The sequence below is a fragment of the Cupressus sempervirens genome, chromosome 11 (assembly GCF_028749045.1).
Source record: "Cupressus sempervirens isolate cs-2001-9-10 chromosome 11, ASM2874904v1, whole genome shotgun sequence".
NCBI lineage: Eukaryota > Viridiplantae > Streptophyta > Pinopsida > Cupressales > Cupressaceae > Cupressus > Cupressus sempervirens.
In genome coordinates this window covers 57952670-57977119 of record NC_143128.1, presented here as the reverse complement: position 1 = coordinate 57977119, position 24450 = coordinate 57952670, and positions in this window count along the sequence as shown.

Genomic DNA, 24450 nt, shown 5'->3' with positions numbered 1-24450 from the left:
GCCAAGCATCAGAAATTAGTAAGTGCCGAGTAATATAGAATGCACATGTGAGTTTGCAACTTCACTAATTCATATGTAAACCATTTTCATGACTGACATATGATCGAATCTTTTATATTTCCTATGCAATCTACATGCAGCCAATAAGAAAAATGAAGAAGGCATGCAACCAATAATTAAAGTGCAAGGAATGAGTGGGAAACAAAGATTCAATATGGATCGTAGATCCATGTCTAACCCTAAGTCTTCGAATGTCTTTATAAGGAAGAAGAAATCTCATTGAATCATATAGATGGATGAAGGAGTGAATGAAAAACTCTAGTGGAGTTCAGAGTGAAGAGTAAAAGACTTAGAGGAAGAGAGCAATAGGTAAATATTTAGTTGATAAGAACTAATCAATGAATATGAACATACATCAGATTTCATAGAATCCAGATCAGAGAAAGTAGATCAAGTGCCTGTATTCAACAATCAAAGGATTGTAAGCTATCAGGTTTATTATATCTAATACTCTCTAGCAATTGTATTAGAAAGGAAACCCTATGGTGATAGGTTAGCTTAACAACTATTTTGTAGATCCTTTAAATAGGTGATTAAATCCTTTAACAGGGTGACACTTCATGTAAAGTGTTTGTAAATCCTTTAACCAGGTCACTATTGATATAGTGTAAAGCCTTTAATAGGGCTGGCCTTTAAGAGGGTATACCATCAGAAGTGGTCAAATATTATTGCTGTAGTGATTTTGTGGGTATCATCCCCACCCCAGTTTTACCTTCTTATTCCTGGAGGGTTTTTGGGTTACCAAAATCTCAAGTGTTATGTGGTGATGCATATGTGTTTCTCATGTTTTATTAATTTTGATATGCATGCATGTTCATTTCAATAATATGTTATTAAAAAAAAAAAAAAGGTCAAAAGCTAGTACTTCTGATTCACCCATATTCCAACAACATGGTGAGGGAGGGCCTTGGTGGTGATGAGGTAGTGGTCTAGTTAGTTATGAAAAGGTGAACATGTGGACTATGTGAGAAAATGAGAGGTTTCCATGTGGTGGCCAACTATAGGTCAAGGGTGCATAAGTGATGAAACATTTCAAATTAAGCCACGCAATAGGGGGTTGACTAAAGTTTTGAGGTAAATTAAATAGACGCCCATAACATTGAGCACCAAAGTTGATAATTTTTTAAAGAAATAATATAAATGAGTGGGGGCCATATGTCATAAAGGGAGGTGATCCCAAATTAAGAATTAAATTAAAGTGCCCTAGTGAGTGTCCAACTTTGAGAAAAAAAGGTAAACATTTTATGGAAATAAAAGGTAATAGGACACATATGTACATATGTTTTACTAAAGTAGGATTGAATTAAATTTTACAAGTAAATGCATTCTGTATTTTTAAAAAAATATGTGGAGAGGTTAAAATAAATATTAAGTTTCTAAAGATCTGCACATTCTGAAGGGGATAAATGCTGCATTTGAAATGTAAACATATGCTATATATTTTCAAAAAGGGCAAGAAGTGAGGAATTTAATTTTGCATATGAGATGAGAACATATCCAATTATGGTAGATATTTTTAAAGGTTTGTTATAATAGGGGAATTCTTAATTTATTTTTCAAGGTTTGTTAGAATAAGGACATTCTTAATTGATTTTTCTTGGCTCTTCTATGACACTTTACAAATAGCTCTTGGGCAAATCGTCAAATGGGTTTTTCTGGAGTTTGGAGAGGAGTCTAATGACACCTTTATTTTTTGGGAGTATTTTTAGTGGAACTTTATTAGATATTTTTAGTAGTAGATTGGATCTTTCTAACAGTTGGACTTTTTTCATCATTGAATAGTTTCAAGTTTGTTTTCAAAAACAATGATGAGGATTTAATTTCTAGTTGAAAGGGGAGAGATGAGAGAAGCTTGGTTTCAACAAATAGATGGAAAATGAAAATGACACATGGCACCCAAAGATCATATCTAACACTTTTTCATCTTATATATCTTCTTCTTTCTTCTCATTATACAGAGTTGGTTTCATCTACTTGAGCAAGCTCTCGGCCTGTGATTGCACATTTCTAGTATTTTCTTGTGTATGAACAATAGCTATATAGTTTCCATAGAGTAGATAAATGAATTTGGGTTAAGTCCTTTATAGGGTTTTGAGTTTTGTTTCAAATGTAATTCAAAGATACCATGAAATGTCAATAAGAATGAGGGTTTCATCTAGATTCTCCATGAGTAAATCAATAAATTTTTGATAGAAATGAAACAACATTTTATGTTTTTTTAGCTTATGTGAGACATGCATTTCTTCTTTTGTATTTCAATCCAATGGATTGATTAAGTTTCTTGTGAGAGAATACTTATTTTTTGATATTATACGTGGATCTAATAATTACGCTAGATTGAAATTATTGATATGGAATGTTGTAAGGAATCTCTTAAGATATCTTGAGCTATTTGATAAGTTTATGGTACTTTATTGTATTTCTTTGACTCAATTTCCCAATGGATTAGGTATTAATCTTAGCTACAAGATCTTGCATTTCTTGTTGGCTTCTTCTACGGTTCTTGCTACAAATATAAATCAAATATCAAATCATGTTTCCTTTTCATGTTTGTACTAATAGGATGTTTCACATCTAATGCTCCTTGAAGATGTGAGTTTAATAAGTGACTAGTCATCATTTGGTAACTCTCTTTATAGTTGATGCCCTTGATATGAGATAATTTGTTTGAGGATTCAAGAACATGTTTTAACACTAGCAATATTGTGGTATCCAAGGTCTAACCATCTAGGTCTTGTGGAGCCTAAAGTGAGAAGGAACTGTTGCCTTGTTAGCTGGTCCAGGTTCTTTTCAAATATGTTGATAATAGGAATTAGCTACCCTTAAGAATATTTTGTAAAATTTACTTGATAGTTCAAATTATATGAAATAAAGAGCCAACATAATTCTCAGGACAAAATGAATCAAATGATAAAAATAAACTTGAAGGATACAATGAATTGATATATTTTGAACCTAAAAAGAAAGAAGTTGAATGGATGACTGCAAGTACTGATAATAATCAATAAAAATAAAGCATCAACTGATAACACCACATCAAGGACAAATGAGTGAGGAATAATCTTAGAACATGGAACTTATTATACCAAGGTTTATAAGAATTACTTATATCTTATCAAAAATAATTGGAGACAAAAGTAAAGGCATATTAGCTAGAAGTCAACTTAAAGCAAGGAATACAACATGCCTAATGGTGCAGGAGAACCTAGGCAAGCTAAGTGTGAAACCTAGGTATTTTCTTTTTTTTGGCTTGTAGTGATGCTAGACACATCAATAGTCTAATAATAGGTCCTATGTGGTCCTTAGGTTTGTTTAGGAGACTTGGCAAGACCCAAAGTGACCAAGTTGCTAGAAGTTGCTGACTATTGTCAACTAGGTGACTTAGGTCCGGTAAAGGCTAAAATGGTCTAGAAAGGTTCCAATGGATTTGAATAGTCTATTTGAATTAATTTTATTCATATTATATGTCTACTTGGTCTTTTTTTCAAATTTGGAGGTCTAACTCCATTTAGAACAATAGTTGCTAAAATGTTGTCATGTTGTCATGACAACATTTTCTTGCAAAAAGAAACTTTTTGCATTTTTTGAGTTTGAAACATCCTAACTGTTTATAAAATTTATGGAACTGATGGAGGAGCCTTTAAAAAGGTGAGGACAACCATTTTCATGGGTTGGACAAGTTGGTTTTGCATTTGTACGAATTGTGCAAGTATTTTGTTGCCGGTTTTATGCATTTGAAGGCATTTTTAATAGAGGAGGATTGAATGGCCTGATTTTTGTGTTGGAAAAGTTCTGAAATATTTTTTTTCATCTTGTTGTAGTGTTGTTTTGATCATTTCAATTCGTTTGTATTATTTTAGAAAATCTTTTTGTTCTTGCCAAGTTGCTGATCTGAATAAGGTTGCACTTAGAAAATGGGATCTTAGGGCCTCTTCCCACCATTGAAAACCTCTGGTATTTTGGGATTTGGAACTAAGGTCAATTTATATTATGTAACAAGAAGGAGGGCCCTTGGAAGCATCAGCAAACATTTTTAAAGTGATGCCCTAGGCAAGCCAAATGCAACTTGGCTAGGAATCACAATTGGAAAAATGAACTATGGAGGGGATTGAGCATGCAAACACCTCAATCTGGTAACACAATGAGTAAGGAGAAGGTATAAACTTGCTTCAGTCCAAGGGAGAGGTCTTGAAACATTTTCCAAGGTGGTTTTCCATCACAACAACAATAAAGCACTTGAAATCCTCATTTTTGGCCTAAAAATGTACTTTGGTTGTACGAATAGTTTGGGGTTTGAAAAATTATAGAATCTTGAAGTACTCTGAAAAGGGTATCCATAAATGTAATTTTTTTGTAGGGTTGTTAAGATTTTTTTTCAAGAAATCTTGTTTCCAGCTATTTAGGAGGGATAATTCCTAGTAGCCTTTTTGGAGCAATTTGGTGTATTTTCCCTAGTAGATTGAATGCACCTATGAAATCAGCATTTTTTAGGGTCATGGATGTTAGAAGGAGTCTAAACAAACCTTGGATGAAGAAATAGTACCCTTGGAGCTATAGATGGACTTGAGGGTTAGTAGCGAACTGGAGCCAGCTAGTAAGAAATTTGATGTTACTTTGTTGGTGTGCCCCCAACTGAAGGATTAGGATCTCTTGAGCAAGGTCCTAGTAAGCATAGGGTGTGAAGAAGCCCTATTGGGTCTAGTGAATGACCTAAGGTAGCCTTGAGAGAGCTTGAGGTTTGGAAGCAAGGTTGAGGTGTTACATCACCTAATATGAGAAATGGAACCCAAGTTGGTAAAATATGCATTAAGAGATGACTATTGGAAGCAAGACATGAAAGAAGAACTAGAAAATATTGAGAGAAACAAGACTTCATCATTAATTCCTAGGCCTAAGGACAAAACTATTATAGGAACAAAGTGGGTTTTCATAATCAAGTTGAATGAAAATGGAGAAGTCATAAGAAACAAAATCTGATTAGTTTTTGAGGGTTATTCATAGGAGGAAGGATTAGACTATGGAGAAAAAATTTTAAACCTTGATGGATTGGGAGTTAGAATATTACAAGAATATGCAACTTATAAAGGTTTTAAAGTTTACCAAATGGATGCGAAGTTAACATTTTTAAATGGAATACTAGAAGAAGAAGCCTATATTGAACAAACTAAAGGATTTTTTTCTAAACATGAAAAAGATTTAGTTTTCAAATTAAAAAAAATCATTAAATGGATAGAAACAAGCACCGAGAGCATGGTATGATAGATTACATTCTTACTTAATCAAGATTGAATTTGTAAGAAAGAGTGATAATTGCTGAAATATTTGTGGATGATATAATCTTTGGAGGAGATGATGCACTAAGTCATTTGCTAAAGAAATGAGAAATTAATTTGAGATGTTCATGATTAGAGAGATAAAGCTCTTTATTGTACTATAAGTACAATAACTTAAGCATATAATCTACGTAACTTAGTCAAAATACAATAAAGAGATGCTCAAGTCATTTGGAATGGTAGAATCAAGACCTGTTGGTATACCTATGGTTACTAGTTACAAGTTATCCAAAGAAGATGAATCCAAGGAAGTAAATGAAACATTATAGAGATCAATGATTGCCAAGTTGTAATATGTTGTTCATATAAGACCTACCATAGCTCATGCAGTGGGAATAGTAGCAAGATTTTCATCAAAACCTAAAGAGTCACATAAGAAAACAATTAAAATAATATTAGGATATCTCAAAGGTATTGAAGAGTATAATTTATGGTATAAAAGGAAGGGAGATTTTGATCTTAGAGTCTACACATATGAAAATTGGTCAAGAAACTTTGATGATAGAAAAAGTACAAGTGGAGGAGCATTTTTCTTGGGAAACATGTTAGTTTCATGGACTAGCAAGAAATAGAACCATATTTCACAATCAACTATAGAAATTGAATATGTTTCAACAATAATTAATTATCAATAAGTTTCATGGATAAATATGGCACTGGAAGGTATACATGAAAGAATTGAAGAACCTATTGTTATACATTGTGACAACATAATTGCTATCAATATATCAAAGAATTTGATAATGCAATAAAAGACTAAGAAAATAGAAATAAAGTATGTTTTTCTAAGAGAATAGGTATAAGAAAAAGAAGTCATATTGGAGTACAATCCTACAAAAAAACTAGTTTTAATATATCTACCAAGGCATTACCTAGAAAAAGTTTTAAATACTTAAGAGGTAAACTGGGAATTATACCCTTAAAATAAATAACCTAGAAGAGATGCATATTGCATCAGGTCATGATGAGATTTAAAACATGTCACTAGCATTTACTAATGAAGGTGTGGACTAATCAAAGGAGGTGTGATCTAGCAAAGGAATATAGGAGTACACAATAAGAAATAATTAGAGGATAATTTACTATAGGTTTGACACCTTTGGAATTTTTTTTAAAGGGGGAGAAGTAATAAATAAGGAGGAGAAGAAAATAAAAAGAAGAAGTAAAGATAATTGAGAATTAGAAAAGAAGAATCATACAAGATAATTGAGAATTAGAAAAGAAGAATCATATAGGAGGACCATAATGAATGGGGGAGATCAGTATAGGAAAAGGATTGTATTGCTTATCTTAATGGTTTTCCATCAATGCCAAAGATGAAGATTGTTGGAATAATTGATCTTACATGTTGTTGATGAAGAGCTAATAAATTGCATGATAATTACTTATATTAATTTTCATTGATGTCAAACTATTTGTCTTTTTACCATATCATCAAATGATTAATATTTGAGCATATTGAGAAGGGCACATAGGTGTAACTATAAGAAACTTATTACGTAATAGTTGGAACAAAAGGTGAGAAGCAATTTAGTGATTGGATTGCTTATTACTTGAATGCAAATTGGAGTATATATTGATAGGCCAATACTGGGGAAAATAATAAGGAAGAATTAATAATCTATGATGAAGTTTAGCTTGGTCTATATGTGTCAATCTAGGGGCATAATCTTGTGAAAGGTGTCCAGGTAATATACCATCAAGGGGTGCAAGTTATGAGCTAAGCGGTTATGGATGCAAATGGAACACATGAAAACAAACCTACAACAAATCAAAGTAATTCTGGTCATAGGAGCTATCATAACCTGGCAACAAAAATATCATAAATAAAATTATCTTCCTAATAACAATAACAATAAAAACTTTGATAAATTTATCAAATTTACAAATTCAAAGAAAATCAATCTATAAGAAACAAAAGAACATTATGTATGAACAATTAATCTAACACATTGAATTACTAATGCAAATCTGATGTAGCTTTTGTGTTTTGCCTCTTGATGATAATGTGATAAGGAGCTTTTATTAATTTGCATATTAATAATGACAATTTCCTTTATGGATTTTGAGTTTAGTTGAATGATTAAAAAACTTGATAAATCATCTTAGTCAATTATACCATTAATCATATTGTAGAAGAACTAATTCAAACTAGCTACTGAATATAAATGAAACCTTATTCTAAGAAAAAATAAACACACCAAACTTAATTACAGAATCACCAACATTATGAGTAGTGGGCCCTTCCTCCTAGCTTGCTGAATGATGAAGTAAAAATGTTTCTCTCTCAAAAAGTCTTGATCATGCAAAGTTTTATATTATTGATCAAAGTTTTTTCATACAAATTCTCTTCTTGAGCTGATATATATGACTTGAGGTAGTGACTATATATATCTAACATGGTATAAAATGACATGGTCCATTTTTGACTGATGGACAAATAGTCCACATGAACCTTGGAATAGATCATTGTTACAACAGAAGATATATATAGGAAATAAATTGATCATTGGTTATTTTGTCCTCGTGATATTTGAAAATGTATCTCTATTATGAGATATTTCACTTTAATTTCTTACACCAACCACATACAACATTTCCATGTACAACAGGCAAACTACATAATGGTTCCAGTCCACGGACAAGAAAACAACTTGTTTCAACATTAACGAATAAGAATGACAATAATTTCCTCCTCTAAATGATAGACACATCTGTCAATAGAAACATGAGATAAGGTGGTGCCAATGTAGAAAATCATATAGTTTTATTTCCATGTTAATCATAGATGATCCTCTAGCATGTGTTTATCGATATTAACTCCATGTTAGTAGATTCATTTGTTTAAAAACATGGAATAATGTCTAGCTACCAATTAGTGAGTATAAATCATTCATTCATGAGCTTTTATGTATTCCTTACTTTTTTATCAACATACTTCTTCTTTGATTTGGATGAATCACTAGAGGCACTCACAATATAGTGACATGAAGGAGAGTGGTAACATTAATAGTCCAGTCAATGTGGCAATAATAATCTGGTAAAGATTGGAGGTATGTATGAATAATATACATAGAAAGAAGCCAATAGTCCACATAGTCAACTAATAGTTCACATAATTAACATGAATAGATATAACCATTATCACCTTGGAAGCTTGACATGATATTTCAAAATGATGACAAAAGTAAAAATTCCAGGCCAATAGGTGATAAGAAGATCTAGCATGGAATGTGATATGAAGATCAATACACTTAAATATGTATGTGAGAATGTTAGTAATAACAATCAATAATTAATTTCTATCTTTTAATCTCAAAAATACATTTAATACTACTTATATATATTTAACCATATGCACCATGAAATGGTAAAATGAGATGAAATGGAATAGGGAAGTGAATATGAAAGTGCATGAAATTGATTAAAACATGTCATTAAATGGGTCATAAATAGTTCTCATCATATATTAAGAATAATGTCTAAGAGTTTACAGATATATCTTATTGGAGACTTTATGTCTTATTAGTGAAATAAAATCAGGAACCTTATCAAAACAAAGTATATCTTACCAGGGTTAAAAGGTATAATAAACAAAATGTCAAAGTTATTATTAGAGATTTGAAAATAAAATATTATGACACATGAGGAATATGGTAATTCCATAATAATAAAGGTAGAGAAGATTTTTCAAGAAGTTTTTGTAAGAGAAAAAGTAGATAACAATGTTGCATCGAGAAAAAATATGATTATGGAATTGTGATCATTGGATCTAGGTTTAAGTTTTTATGTTTTAGTAACATCTACTTAGTGTCAATATTTCCACTTATTTCATCCTTCTTAATATAACACTTTCTTTTAAATATTATGAAATAACTTACATTTGGTGTCCATCCATACTGAATTTCATATGGTGTGTTATTTACTCTTTTTCTAAGTTGTACTCGGTTAAATGTATAGACTTTTGTACTAATGGCTTCTCTCCAAAATTTTCATGATAACTTGTTATGAATTAATAAAGTTCTTGTACATTAAACTATGGGTCTATCTCTTCTCTTGGCAATACCATTCTATTGGGGTTTTCTTGGTGCTATCAGCTCTCTTTTGAATCCATTTTCTTCGCAGTATTTGTTGAACTCATTAGATGTGAATTCACCTTCTCTATTTGATCTAAGACATTTCAAAGTTTTGATTATTTCTTTCTCTACTCTAGCCTTGTATTTTTTGAACATATGAAATATTTCTAATTTTTCCTTTAAGAACATAACTATCATCCTTGAATAATCATCAACAAATACTATAAAGAATTTGGTACCGGTAAGGGATGAATAACTAGGGCCAAAGGCTCACCTAGTTATCCAATCCACCCTGCAGGAGTTAACACAACAGAAGCAAACACAAAGAACAACAACCAAAGGAGGAAGAAGAGTGAAACACTTTTATTGATTCATCAAAATATCTTCATACATGCCTAGTTGTAAGTCCTTCTGGGTTACGACCAAAAACAAATAAATTCATATTGAAAGATCCAACATCAAATTCACACTTTCCAGTTCTGCTCTGCAATCCTCTTTCAAAAAAAATTTCCCCAAAAAATTGCCTAACTCTAAGCCTAAACACTCTATATATACTTTCCAAAATGGCTTATAGATCATTCTAGAACATTACATAAGAGGAAGGCCGACCCAACAATGGTCTAGACACATCCCAAGAAAAGATCTTAACATAGATGTTGCGATCGAAATAAATCTTGCAAGTCAGCTTGTAGAAATTACGTCAAAATGTTGACACTCGACATAAGCAGGAAAACTTGGCACATGAAGGGTCACTCATCATACATTGGGTAACTTGACACATGAAGAGTCACTTGGCATACACTAGGTAACTCAACACATGAAAGAATTGCTACAGTAAGTTGGCACATGAAGGAATTACTACAGTAACTTGGCACCAACTTGCAAAATGAACAAAAGAATGAGCAAGATAATAAGGCAACCTAGGATGCTCCTACATCAAATAATTAGGGTTGAAAGCAATGATTCTCCTAAATTATTGAGATGTCACAATCTGTGCTGAATCCAACTCAAATTGAGAAATCCATGAAGCATCTTCAATAGGTCTGTTCTTCTATTTCACCAAATATTCATAGTGAACTTTTCCTCTTGTGCTCTTGCCAACTCTTTGATCCAATATCTATTCAACTTCTTCAATCTGCTTCTTAGGATAATCATCTAATACAACAACTTCATCCTCTAACTCATGATACTTATACAAATCAGCAATATTGAATATAGGAGATATATCCATGTCATCAAATAACTCAACTTCATAAGCATTATCACTATCAAACTTCTTCAAGATCTTACAAGGTCAAAGTTTTTTCATCTTCATCTTACTATATGTTCCAACTAGGAGTTTTACTTTCTTCAGATGTACCATCATCTCATCACCAACTTGAAAATTATGGTTTCTTCTATATTGATCAACATTCTCCTTATACTTTTGATTACTTTGTTCCAACCTCAACTTCACTTCCTTACGCAAAGACTCCATAAAATTAGCAAATTCTTCTCCTGTAGCACTTCTCTTTTCTTCACCAGCAACATCTTTCAAATCTAATATACCACTAGGATGCATTCTAGTAACAATCTCAAATGGTGTTTTCCTTGCACTCCTATTCACAAAATTGTTATATACAAATTCAGCTTGTGCCGATACCATCTCCCAATTACTTGGCTTATTCCCAACTAAACATGTCAACAAATTACCCAAGCTTCTATTCACAACCTCTATCTATCCATATATTTATGGATGAAGTGTAGAATTAAACTTCAATTTAGTACCCATCTTCTTCCACAAAGTCTTCCAAAAATAATCAACAAACTTATTGTCTCTATCAGAAATAATACTTCTTGGTAATCCATGAAATTTCACAATCTCGTTAAAGAAAAGTTCAGCAACATGCTTAGCATCTAATGTCTTCTTACATGGTATAAAATGAGCCATCTTAGAAAATTTATCCACTACAACAAATATATGATCATACCCCTTCACTATTTTATGCAATACAAGAACAAACTTCATACTGATATCACTCCAAGGTTTCTCAGGAAAAGTAATAGGTGTATACAAACTAGTATTTTGACTTACTCTTTTTACAATTTGACAAACTCCACAACTTTTTACAAATTTCTGAACATCCTTATACATTTGTGGCTAATAATACTTCTCTTTCAACAACCTCCCTGTCTTATAAATTCCAAAATGTCCAACCAATCCACCACTATGATTTTCCTTAATTAGATTCAACCTCATAGAAATTCTAGGAATACACAATTGAATGCCTTTATGTTAGAGTAAATAATTAATTAATTATTAATTATTTATTCTATTTACTTAAGCTTACTTAGGTTAATGCATTTATTTAATATTTAGTAGTTATTAGTTGTAGTGATGAGTTGTTGACAACACGGGAGTTTGTTCCTTTCTAGCATGTTTCACTTTTTTGTGGAAGATTGTTTGGTTGTCAACCTTATCTTCTACCTCCTTCTAGCTTGTTCTACAAGCCTCCTTGAGGCCTTTATAAGTGGTCTCTCTCTCATTGTAAATTCATCCATTCACATAGCAATTTCATTTTTTCTATTGTGAAATATTTTCTCGTGCTTTGTTTCGTTTAAGATATTGCTCCTTAGGTTTCTCTTTGGTAAGCTATTTGCATTGCAGGTGATCTTGGTGACTATGGAGTTGGATTTTATCAACTCTTACATGGTATCAGAGCCTTCCTGCTACTTCTTGTTCAAAGGATTTTTTTGAAGCCGTGATTTTTTCTTCGATCGAGAGGAAGAGCATTTTTTTCAATATTTGGAGAAAAAGAAGAAAGAGGGTTTGGCATAATAGATCTGATATTTTTTGGGCTTTTTTTCATTTTTTTTTGGAGGTGCAATGGCGGCGATTTAGAAAAAATAACTACAGAGGTGATTTTCAAACAACGATATCTCCTTCATACGGACTCATTTTTTTGAGATTTTTTTTTCGTTTTGGGGTAGAATTTTGTGATCTACACATTCGCGTAGGTGGTTTAACATCTCTATTCTTGAATTTTTCTGCAACTAAAAATTTCTAATTTTTTCCACTTTAATTGCTTTGTATGGGCTCATTTGGGAACATAATCAGGTTCCATTTTTTTGAAAGTGCATTTTTTTTTTCTACTTTCCAGATTTGCAATTAGATTATAGGTTTTGTGGACAAAAATAATACTTTCAGAAATAGGCCCTAAATTGGCTATTGTAATCACACTAAGTAAAGAGTGCCCAATTTATACATTATGGGGGGGGGGGGGGGGGGGGAGCATTTTCTTTTCTGTAATTTACTTCAGAATAAGACCCTTCTACTTCTATCTTCTTCTTTCTCTCAATGGCGGATCCATCTGTGACCCATCTCACACCACACAACTATCACACCTGAAAGACACAAATGACACAACTTCTCATGTCAAGGGGCTTATGGTCATGTCTAGATGAGAATCAACCTATTGAACATGAGCTTTTGAGATTCTTCAGCATAGGAACAAAATAGACAAGGCCATGGGATTGATTGCACTAAACATTTTAGACAATCTACTATTTCACTTGGATGGTTTGACTACTCCACGAGCTTATTGGCTCAAATTTTAGAGTTTTTTTGGCCAAATGAATGGGTTTCAAGCACTTCAGCTAGATGTAGAGTTGACTTCTTTAACACTTGACAACTTTCCCACCATTGAGGACTTCTTGATGAAGTTCAAATCTTTGCGTACACTTTTGTAGGGATGTGGGAAAACCAAGACAGATGATGAGTGTATCTTTTTGATACTCTCAAAGTTGAGGGGATAGTATTAGATATTCTCTTCCACTTTCTACTCCACTATGGATTCCTTGGGTGATAGACACAGGATGCCTTCATTTGAGATATTTTATGATCAGTTAACCCATGAACAACTAAGATCACTCAAATGGATTCACTTTTAGGTTCACAGTCACAAGCATTTCTTGCCAAGGATACAAGGAGCAAAAGTCAAAGCAGATATTAGATCCCTCTTCTACTAATTCATCATGTTCTAAGAAGAAGGAGAAAAAGAATACTAAGACTCCTACCTATTTCTATTGTGGGAAACGATCTCATGATGAGGCACATTATTTTTAGAAGAGATTTGATGGCTATGAGAAACAAATTGCAGATTTGCAAGCTCTTCTTCATAAGAACATCATTTCTTCTCCATCCTCTTCTACATCATAGGGGTCTACCTTTCAGTCTTCTTCCACATCTTTGCCATCTACATCAGATCTTCTAAAGGGTCATGCATTAAAGGCTACCATTGCATCTCCTTCATAGGTTCCTTGGATACTAGATTTAGGTGCTTCTCACCATATGACATCTTCTCAAGGTGTCTTCTCTACTCTTGAGGTTTCTCGTATTCCTCATATTCTTATTGGGGATAAAACTGCCCTACCAGTCTACAAGAAAGGTTCAGTTCACATCCAGGATGGTATATTTAATGATGTATTGTATGTTCCATCTTTGTCTGCCAACCTTCTCTCGATTTCTCAGATTACATGTGGTGGATCAGGGAAGATAGTTGAGTTCACTGCTGCTTTAGTCTTCATTCAGGATCATGTAATAGGAGGTCTTATTGCTATATGCGTAGTTGACCCTTCCACTCATCTCTACACCTTCTCACACTTTTGTCCACCATCTCCATTTTTTGGAGCACACTACTCTTCCGCAGGAGCATCATGTGGTGCAATCTAGATACTTGAACCTTTGTATTGTTCCTGATATCCCTATTTTGACTACCACACCATATCTAGTTGAGGGCTTTTCTCCTCTGCAAGATTGGTCTTTCACTCTACTTGATCCTCTAGCTTCGTTCATTGAGACTCTAGGTGCACCTATTGTGGATACTACAACATACATTCATGACAATGTCATCACACCTACCTTGGGGATTTCATTTTCAGATCCTCATAATTTTTCCTTTGGGCATTAGCTAGGCTTTCCAGTTTCCCCCCTCATTGAGGGGTTCTTTTGTTATGTGCCCTTGTTCCTTTCGCATTGGAGTTTTATTGGTTTGATCATTTCTACAAGAGCTCCATCATTCTGGGGAGGCTTTGTTGCCTTTTCTATCTCTCATGGGGGGGTTGGTTGCACTTATGGTTTTGAGAGAGTCTCTTTAAACATTTTTGGTGGAAGTTGTCCTTGGGGGGTCTTTTTAAGGCCTTCCTTCCTTCATTTTTTTTGCATGTTAGTACTTACCTCTTTTTGGGGGAGGATTTTTCCCATGAGGTTTTCCCTCTTTCCCCATTTTTAGAGGTTGCATTTCTTTTCATTGTACATGGGTACCTAACATGGCCTTGTTGCCAGGAACCATTCTACATTTTCTCTTAGTTTTTTGTGAGCTTAAGGCATTCCCCTAAGTTGCACTTAAAGGGGGGTGTTAGAGTAAATAAATAAATAATTATTAATTATTTATTCTATTTACTTAAGCTTACTTAGTTTAATGCATTTATTTACTATTTAGTAGTTATTAGTTGTAGTGATGAGTTGTTGACAACATGGGAGTTTTTTCCTTTTTAGCACGTTCCACTTTTTTGTGAAAGAGTGCTTAGTTGTCAACCTTATCTTCTACCTCCTTCCAGCTTGTTCTACAAGCTTTCTTGAGGCCTTTATAAGTGGTCTTTCTCTCATTGTAAATTCATCCATTCACATAGCAATTTAATTTTTCCTATTGTGAAATATTTTCTCTTGCTTTGTTTCCTTTAAGCTCTTGCTCCTTAGGTTTCTCTTCGGCAAGCTATTTGTACTACAGGTGATCTTGGCAATTGCGGAGTTGGATTTTATCAACTCTTACACTTTAAACAACATACCTTCTTGAATGAAATACTCATCATACTTACTTATGTGATCTATCAGATTTGGTGCTCTGCACTCTCTCCATGCCTCAAAAAAATTAGGATCAACATCATACAATTCTTTCATTTCATCAAAACCAAGAACTTAAACCTTCATTTCAGTCAACAAAGAACATCTTCTACTCAATGCATCAACAACTCTGTTAGTAACTCCACTCTTATGCTTAATAACAAATGTGAAACTTTGCAAATACTGAAACCACTTGATGTGTCTTTGATTCAATTTATGTTGACTTCCCAAGTATTGTAAAGCTTTATGATCAATATAAAACACAAACTCCTTAGGAATCAACTAATATATCCACTTCTTCAATGCTTGAACAATAGCACAAAACTCTTGATCATACACATAATACTTCCTTTTAACATCATTCAACTTTTCACTACAGAAAGCAACATGCTTACCTTGTTGAATTAATATATCTCCTATTGCATTACCATTTGCATCACATTCAACTTGAAATACTTTGTTGAAATTAGGCAAAGCCAATACAGGTAATTCAACAACCTTTAGTTTTAAAGTCTCAAAACTATTATCAGCTCCATATGTCCACTTGAATTCCTTTTTATCTCCCCTCATTGTCTCAGTCATAGCATTACAAACAACACTAAAATTATTTACGAACTTTCTGTAAAAACTAGCCAAACCATGAAATGATCTTACCTCACCCACATTCTTAGGTGTAGGCCATTCCAAAATTGCTTTAACCTTCTTAGGATCCATCTTCAACCCATCAATTGAAATCACAAATCCCAAATACACAATCTCCTCTTACGTAAAAGAACATTTTTTAAGATTAATTAGCAACTTTTCCTCTTTCAACCTCTGCAATAATTTTTTTAGATTAATTAGCAACTAAATATTATAATTTCATCCAAATAAACAATCACAAACTTACCCAAAAATCTTTTTAGAACTTCATTCATCAACCTCAAGAAAGTACTAGATGCATTAGTCAAACCAAAAGGCATAACCAACCATTTGTACAAACCATATTTTGTCTTAAAGTAGTCTTCCATTCATCACTTTCCCTAATTGTGATATGATGATAGCCACTCTTCAAATCAATCTTGGTAAAATACTTTGCTCCACTCAAACAATCCATTATGTCATCCATCTTTGGCATATGAAACCTATATTTGACTTTTATCTTGTTAATAGCTCTGGAATTAGTACACATTCTCGATTCTCCATTCTTTTTAGGTACTAATATAGTAGGTTCAACACATGGACTCAAGCTCTCTTTGATCAAACCTTTCTGCAACAAGTCATGCACTTGTTTATTAAGTTCTTCATTCTCTGTACATGTCAATCTATATGGTGCTTTGTTTGAAAAACTAGCTCTAGGAATCAGATCCATACAATGACTTATACTTCTCATTGTCAATAAACCATTAGGAATATCTTCAGCAACAATATCCTTGTACTCATTGAGCAATTCAACAATTTATTCTGGTACTCGGTCCATACTATTAGCTGTCACTCAGTCACCACTGACTGGCACTCGGTTAACACTATTTTCTAGCACTAGGTTACTATTGACACAACTTGGTTTCTTTGGAATTATAGCAAAACAAACTTGATTCCTTTTCATTTCCTTTTCAAATTGTTTCCCATTAGCCATGCAAACTCTTATTGTAGTATAACTAACCTCATCTAGACTTTCAATCAAAGGAAACAATATTTTTTTCTTCCCATTTACCAAAAGAGTATATTGATTCAATCTTCCATCATGTACAACATATCTATCATATTGCTAGGGTCTACCCAATAGAATATGATAAGAATCGATAGGCATAATATCACACAAAACTTCATCAAAGTAATTTCCAATCTTGAACTTCACAAGGAATTGCTCACTTACCAATATCTTATGCTCATATTTGATCCATGAAACATGATAAGGTTTAGGATACTTCAACCTCTATAATTGCAACTTTGTAGCCAACTCTTCTGATGCCAAATTTGTAGAACTTCCACTATCAATGATCACTTTGCAGCATTTTCTAGCTATCTTACATCTTGTCCTTAAAAGACTTTTCCTTAAAATAGGCTCCTTATCACTTCCCTTATTACATAAGGTTCTTCTCACCATTATATTTTCTCTAGCCTCAGGTCCACTTGGTGAACCCTCATCATCTCCTTGAATCACAAAATTTCTATTACCTTGCCTACTTTCAGAGGATATACATTCAAAAGATCTATGTCCCTCTTCACCACATCTGAGATAATCACCATAAAATCCACCTCTAGAATAAGAATTACCTCTTTCTTGATAAGAATTAGTGCCTCCTTGGTAAGAATTACCACTTTTCCATTCAATCTTACCTTTTCCGTCATTCTCCCATTCAGATTTACCTTTATCCTCCACAAAGCTTTTAGATTTGCCACCTTTACCATAAGATCTACCTCTGCCTCTCTGGAATCTACTATTGGATACAACTATTCAATTGTGTGTTGTCTTTGATGTTACATAAATGTCATATCAGTTATCAGACAGAGTCTACTGAGTTCAGTTGGACAACACAATGAATTACAGAGCCTATCAAGCATTTCTAGAAGTCACACAATGAAGACAGTTTTAACCAAGCTCACTCAGGTGTCAAAGGATTCTATGACAGAAGTTATTGTTAACCAAGCTCCCAAGGTTAACAAAGGAAAGTGAGTTTCTATTGAGCTCACAAGGTCAATGAAGGAAAATTAGTTCTTACTGAGTTCACTCAATCTCCAAAAGATTTTGCAAAGTTTGCTATGTTTACCGAGCTTCACTTGGTTAACACTGGAAATCATTTTTGAAACAGTATTTACTGAGTAGGTTCTGCCAATGAAGGATTTCATTGTTTTGGAAAATAATGTTTAATTGTTTCATGTAATGACTGTAGCCGACTGATGTATTGTTTATTGGTAAATATAACTTGTAAATGAGCTAACTTGACAATACTATAAATAAAAGGTCAAATTTTGAATTCTAAAGTATGAATGGATGTATGAATGAGTGAGCATGTAAGTGAGTTGATTGTGTAAGAGGAAGTGAGAGAAAATTTTACAGAAGGGTCAGATATCTTTGAGGAGCAGCAAAGGTGTATTAGATCAATAAGGATCTATTGAAGCAGAATAGAGATCTATAATAGCAAAGATTAGTTGCATCTCATTCAAGTCACTCATTGTTACTTTCTCTCAATTGTAGTAGTGATTTTAAATATCTTAATAGAGTTGGTTTAGCAGCCATATTGTAAATCCTCTAACAAGGTGGATAGTTCTATTGAATTGTTCTAAAGTCCTCTAGCAAGGCCACTCCTAGCAGGGTGATTAAATCCTCTAACAAGGTCACACCTAATAGTGTGTTTTGTAACCTTTAACAAGGTTGGCTCCTAACAGGGCTCACTTGAGAAGAGTGAAAATTGGTAGCTAGTTACTTGGTTGTTTTTCTCATATTGGGTTTCCATGTTAAATCTAGTGTTTCTTGTGTTCATGTTATTTCTTTTTGCATGCATGTTAATAATTGTGAATGCTTAAAGATCAGTAATAAGTTCATCCACCAAGTTATAGCATTTTTGTATGGCTACTGAGTGACAACAACAACTAATTATTTAAGACATCTAAGGGATCTGTGGATTTGTTTTGTGGTAACTAATTCACCCCCCCTTCTCTGTTACTCCATCTATATTTCCAACAATTGGTATTAGAGCTTTTGGTGCTTGCAAGAAGGATTTCAAGGATCTAAGCTAAAGACCAAGATGTCTTACAAGAGAGGAATTCCAAGGCTTAATAGGGATAACTTTTCAGCATGGCAAGGTGTCATGAGACTCCATCTAGCTTCCATTGGAGATACAAGATTAAAATATCTGGATGAAGCATATGTAAGTCCTAGTACATTATCTACTAATGACATTGCTGAGAAAAAAACTCATAACACCATGATGATAGACATTGCATCTGCCCTAAGCTATGAGGAATTTGATGATGTCAAGAACTACAAAACTACCTTTGAAATGTGTAACAAGCTAAAAGAAATCTATGAAGGTGATGATAATTTGAGGAGAGCCAAAGTAGAAAGTCTAAGAGGATGATTTGATCAGATGAGGATGAGAGAGGATGAAAATATTGCTAATTATGTTGAAAAAGTCAAAGTAGTTGTCAGTGAAATTAAGGCTTCTGGAGGAGACATTGAAGATGAAATAGTTGTAAGTAAAGTTCTTAGAACATTACTTCCAATTTATGTAATTAGAGTCTCTACAGTTTAAGAAAGAAGATGTGAAGCAAATCATAAGATAAATTTAGAAGCCATAGTAGGAAGATTGACTACATTTGAGCTAGATAACTATGATAACTATGTTCTAGCTTCCAAGAACATTGAGTCAGATTTTGAAGCCAAGCTTTCACTCAAGGAGAAAGGTAAGAAAATAAAGGATTCTTAGTTAGAAAGTGAAGAAGAATCAGAACAAAGTTCAGATAGTGATCTTGAGGTAGTTGAAGCTCTACTTGCAAGAAAATATTCTAGAGGCAAAGGGAAATACAAAGGTAAGGTTCCTCTAATTTGTTTTTCATGTGAAGAAATTTTTCATATTGCTACTAGGTGCCCAAACAAGAAAAACCAGGATGAGAAGAAAGGTCACAAGTGCATTGGCAAGAAAGATTTCAAATCATTCAGGGACAAAGACAAGAAAACATGTTTCATGGCTAAGGACTCTAATGATTCTAATGAAGAAGAAGATAAAATTGTTTACATTGCTATGAAATTTGAATCTAATAATGATGAGGAAATGGCACTTATCTTTTATGTGAGCAAAAATGATACATGGATCATAGATAGTGGTTGCTCTCATCATATGACTGGTGATAAAACTATGTTTGAACAATTTGAAGACTATGATGGTGGTAGTGTGAGTTTTGGTAATAATGAACCTTGTTGTATAAAAGGAAGAGGAAGAATCTCACTAACCAAAGAACTTTCATGTGATAATGCATATTGGGTAGAAGGATTAAAACACAATCTGTTGAGTGTGGCACAACTACTCAATAATGGATTCAAAGAGGAATTCATGAATGGAAAAGAAAGACTATTGGATGACAAAGAAAAGTTGATTGGATCAGGTATACAAACAAAAGGCAACTTGTTCTATCTTGAACTTGGTGAATCTTCATGCTTTATTGCTCAAGTTGAAGAAAGTTGGTTATGGCATAGAAGGTTGTTTCATGTGAACTTTGATAACTTGGTGAGAATAAGCAAATTCATAAAAGTAAGAGGCATTCCTAGTATAAAGAAACCTGATGTTGGTCTATGCAAGAATTGTTAGATTGGTAAGATAGGAAAAATTAGTTTTAAAAGTAAGAACTATCAGTCTAAAGATGTTTTTGAAATTGTGCATACTGATTTGTGTGGACCTATTGGAATTGAAAGCTATACTGGAGAAAAGTTCTTCATTCTTTTTGTTGATGATTACTCTAGAATTATGACTATTATGTACTTGAGAGAGAAATCAAAAGCTTTTGAGAAGTTCAAGTGGTATTTGGCTAGAGTAGAAAAGGAAATAGGAAAAATACTGAAATGCTTGAGGTCAGACAGAGGTGGTGAATTCATCTCTCATGAGTTCAATAACTTTTGCATTGAAAGGAGAATCAAAAGATAGGCATCAGCCCCTGGAACTCTTGAGTAAAATGGAATAGCTAAATAGAGGAATAGATCTATCATGGACTATGCAAGAATCTTAATGATTGAAAAGAATATTGTTATCAAATATTGGAAGAAATCTATCACCATTGTAGTTCATACCTTGAACCAAGTACAACTAAAGAAGGACTCATTCAAAACCCCCTATGAGTTATGGTATGGCTATAAACCTAATGTGAGTTACCTAAAAGTATTTGGAAGAAAATGTTACATTTTGAAAGAATCTAGAAAAGGAAAATTTGATGTGAAAGGTGATGAAGGAATATTTTTGGGATATTCTTGCAAGAGCAAAGCATATAGATGTCTAAATTTGTCTACTCACAAAGTCATAGAAAGTGCATATGTGAAAGTTGATGAGTTTGCAGAATGGACTGAAGAAGAAAGAAAAAAGGAACTAGAAGATTATAGGAGATTTGTTTTCATTGAACCTGATATAGTGCCATATACATCTATCAATGAGGAATCTTCTACTCCCGAGTCTTTAGTAACCGAGTTGTAGGAAGTTCAAACTAAGCTATAGGGACCCAAGTCACATTCAGATGCTATTGAGCCAATGCCTACTGAGTCTAAAGGACCTAAGCAATAGATAGATCAACTAGAACCTATAGTTGAAGTGCAAGAGGATGAGAATGCAACATGTTCAAAAAGAAAGGAACCTATTTTAGCAAAGTATGTTAGGAGACATCATGCACCAGATCAGATCATTGGAAACAAGTATGAAGGAAATATGAAAAGAAGTAAGTTGAAAGGTACTTGTTTACTTGCTAATTTTGAACCCATAAGTGTCAAAGATGCATTAGTAAATGAAAGTTGGATTGAGGCTATGAATGAAGAGATAGAGTAGATAAAGAAAAACAAAAAATGGACTCTTGTACCCAAGCCTAAAAATAAAAATGTGATTGGAACTAAGTGGGTATTTAGAGATAAGTTGAATGAAGATGGTAAGGTGTCAAGGAACAAAGCTAGACTGGTATGCAAAGGATACTCTCAAGAAGAAGGAATAGACTATGGAGATACTTTTGCTCCTGTTGCAAGATTAGAAGGTGTAAGGACCTTACTTGCATATGCTGCATACAAAGGATTTAAGGTTTATTAGATGGATGTCAAGTGAACATTTCTTAATGGTATACTAGATGAAGAAGTCTACATTGAACAACCTAAAGGTTTTGTTGACCCATACAAGAAGGATATGGTCTAGAAACTACACAAAGCATTGTATGGTTTGAAACAAGCCCCTAGAGCATGGTATGAAAGATTGCATAACTATCTTATTCAAATTTGTTTTCAAAGAACTAATGATAATGGTAGCTTGTATATCAAGGAAGGACCAAATATATAGTGGCTTGTATAACAAAATTGTTTTGGTAGAGTATATTTGTGGATGACACTTTGTTCACAGGAAATGATGATCTTTGCAAAGAATTTTTAGAGCAAATGAACAAGGAATTTGAGATGTCTATGTTTGGTGAGATCAAATTCTTTGTTGGTCTTCAAATTTAGCAAAGTAAGAATGGCATCTACATCAGTTAGTCAAAATACATCAAGGAGATACTGAAAAAGTTTGGTATGGAAGACTGTAAACCAGTTGGGACTCCTATGTGCACTGGTTTAAAGCTTACCAAGGATGATGAATCAAAGGAGGTAGATCATGCATTGTATAGATCTATGATTGGAAAATTGTAGTATGTAGTTCATACAAGGCCAGATATTACCCTTGTAGTTGGTATTATAGCAAGATTTTCAACAAAACCAAGAGAAAATCACATGATGGTAATCAAAAGGATCATGAGATATTTGAAAGGCACTGAAGATTATGGATTATGGTACAAATTTGGAGGTAATCTAGATTTGAAAGTGTTTACTGATGTAGGTTGGGCAAGAAACATTGATGACATAAAGGGTACAAGTGGAGGAGCGTTCTTTCTTGGAAAGAGGTTGGTTTCTTGGACAAGTAAAAAGCAAAATTATACATCTCAATACACAATAGAAGCAGAGTATGTTGCAGCAGTAGTAAACTATTCTAATATTGTTTGGTTCAAACAATTATTGGAAGGCATGAAGGGGGAAATCAAAGAACTTGTCGTTATGCTTTGTGACAATGCAAGTGCAATCAACATATCTAAAAATCTAGCGATGCACTCAAAAACCAAGTACATTGTAATAAAGTATCACTTTGTCAGAGAATTGGTGTAGGACAAGGAGATCGTATTGGAATATTTCCATACAAAAGAACAAATTGCTGACATATTCACCAAGCCTTTATCTAAGGATGCATTCTTGTATCTAAGAGGCAAGTTAGGGGTCATTCACCTATTTGAAGCTCACTAAAATAAAGTTTTAATGATGTATCAATAGGTATCAAATTGAATATCTTTCAGTTGATGTAGAATAATCATGGAAACATTGCATATGAATCAATACATAAGATACATTTCTATTTATTTGGTTTGTGTTTTCTTTGGCATGTGTTGTCAAAGAGGGAGAGTATATTGTCATATCTTTCTAAAATTTGAATTTTTTTGTGAAGAATTTGATGTTTGAAAAGAAGCTATGTAATTCCTTTATGAAGGGAGATTACTATATTTGAGAAGTTTGGGGAATGAAATCTAAGAGGGAGAAACTTTCTGTGAAGAAAAGACTTATTTTCAAATTTCATTCTGCTATGACATGTTGTGTTGCCATCAATGCCAAAGAGGAAATTTTTTGGATACAATTGTTCAATTGTGTGTTGTCTTTGATGTTACACAAATGTCATATCAATTATCTAATAGAATCTACCAAGCTCAGTTGGTCAGCAAAGTGAATTACAAAGTCTACCAAGCATTTCTGGAAGTCACACTGTGAAGATAGTTTCTACCAAGCTCACGTAGGCATCAAAGAATTTTGTGATAGAAGTTAGTGTTAACCAAGCTCCCAAGGTTAACAAAGGAAAGTTAGTTTCTACTGAGCTCACAAGGTTAGCTAAGAAAAATTAGTTCTTACCGAGTTCACTTAGTCTCCAAAGGATTTTGTAGAGTTCACAGTGTTTACTGAGCATCACTTGGTTAACACTAGAAATCATTTCTGAAACAATGTTTACTGAGCAGGGTCAGCTAATGAAGGATTTTATTATTTTGGGAAATAATTTAAATTTTTTCATGTAATGACTGTAGCCGACTGATGTATTGTTTATTGGTAAATATAACTTGTAAATGAGCCGACTTGACAATTCATAAGGTATAAATAAAAGGTAAAGTTGTGAATTCTAAAGTATGAATGGATGTATGAATGAGAAAGCATACAAGTGAGTTGATTGTGTAAGAGGAAGTGAGAGCAAATTTTGTAGAAGGGCCAAATATCCTTGAGGAGTAGCAAAGGTGTATTAGATCAATAAAGATCTATTGAAGCAAAAAAAAGATCTGTAACAACAAAGATCAGTTACATCTCATTCAAGTCACT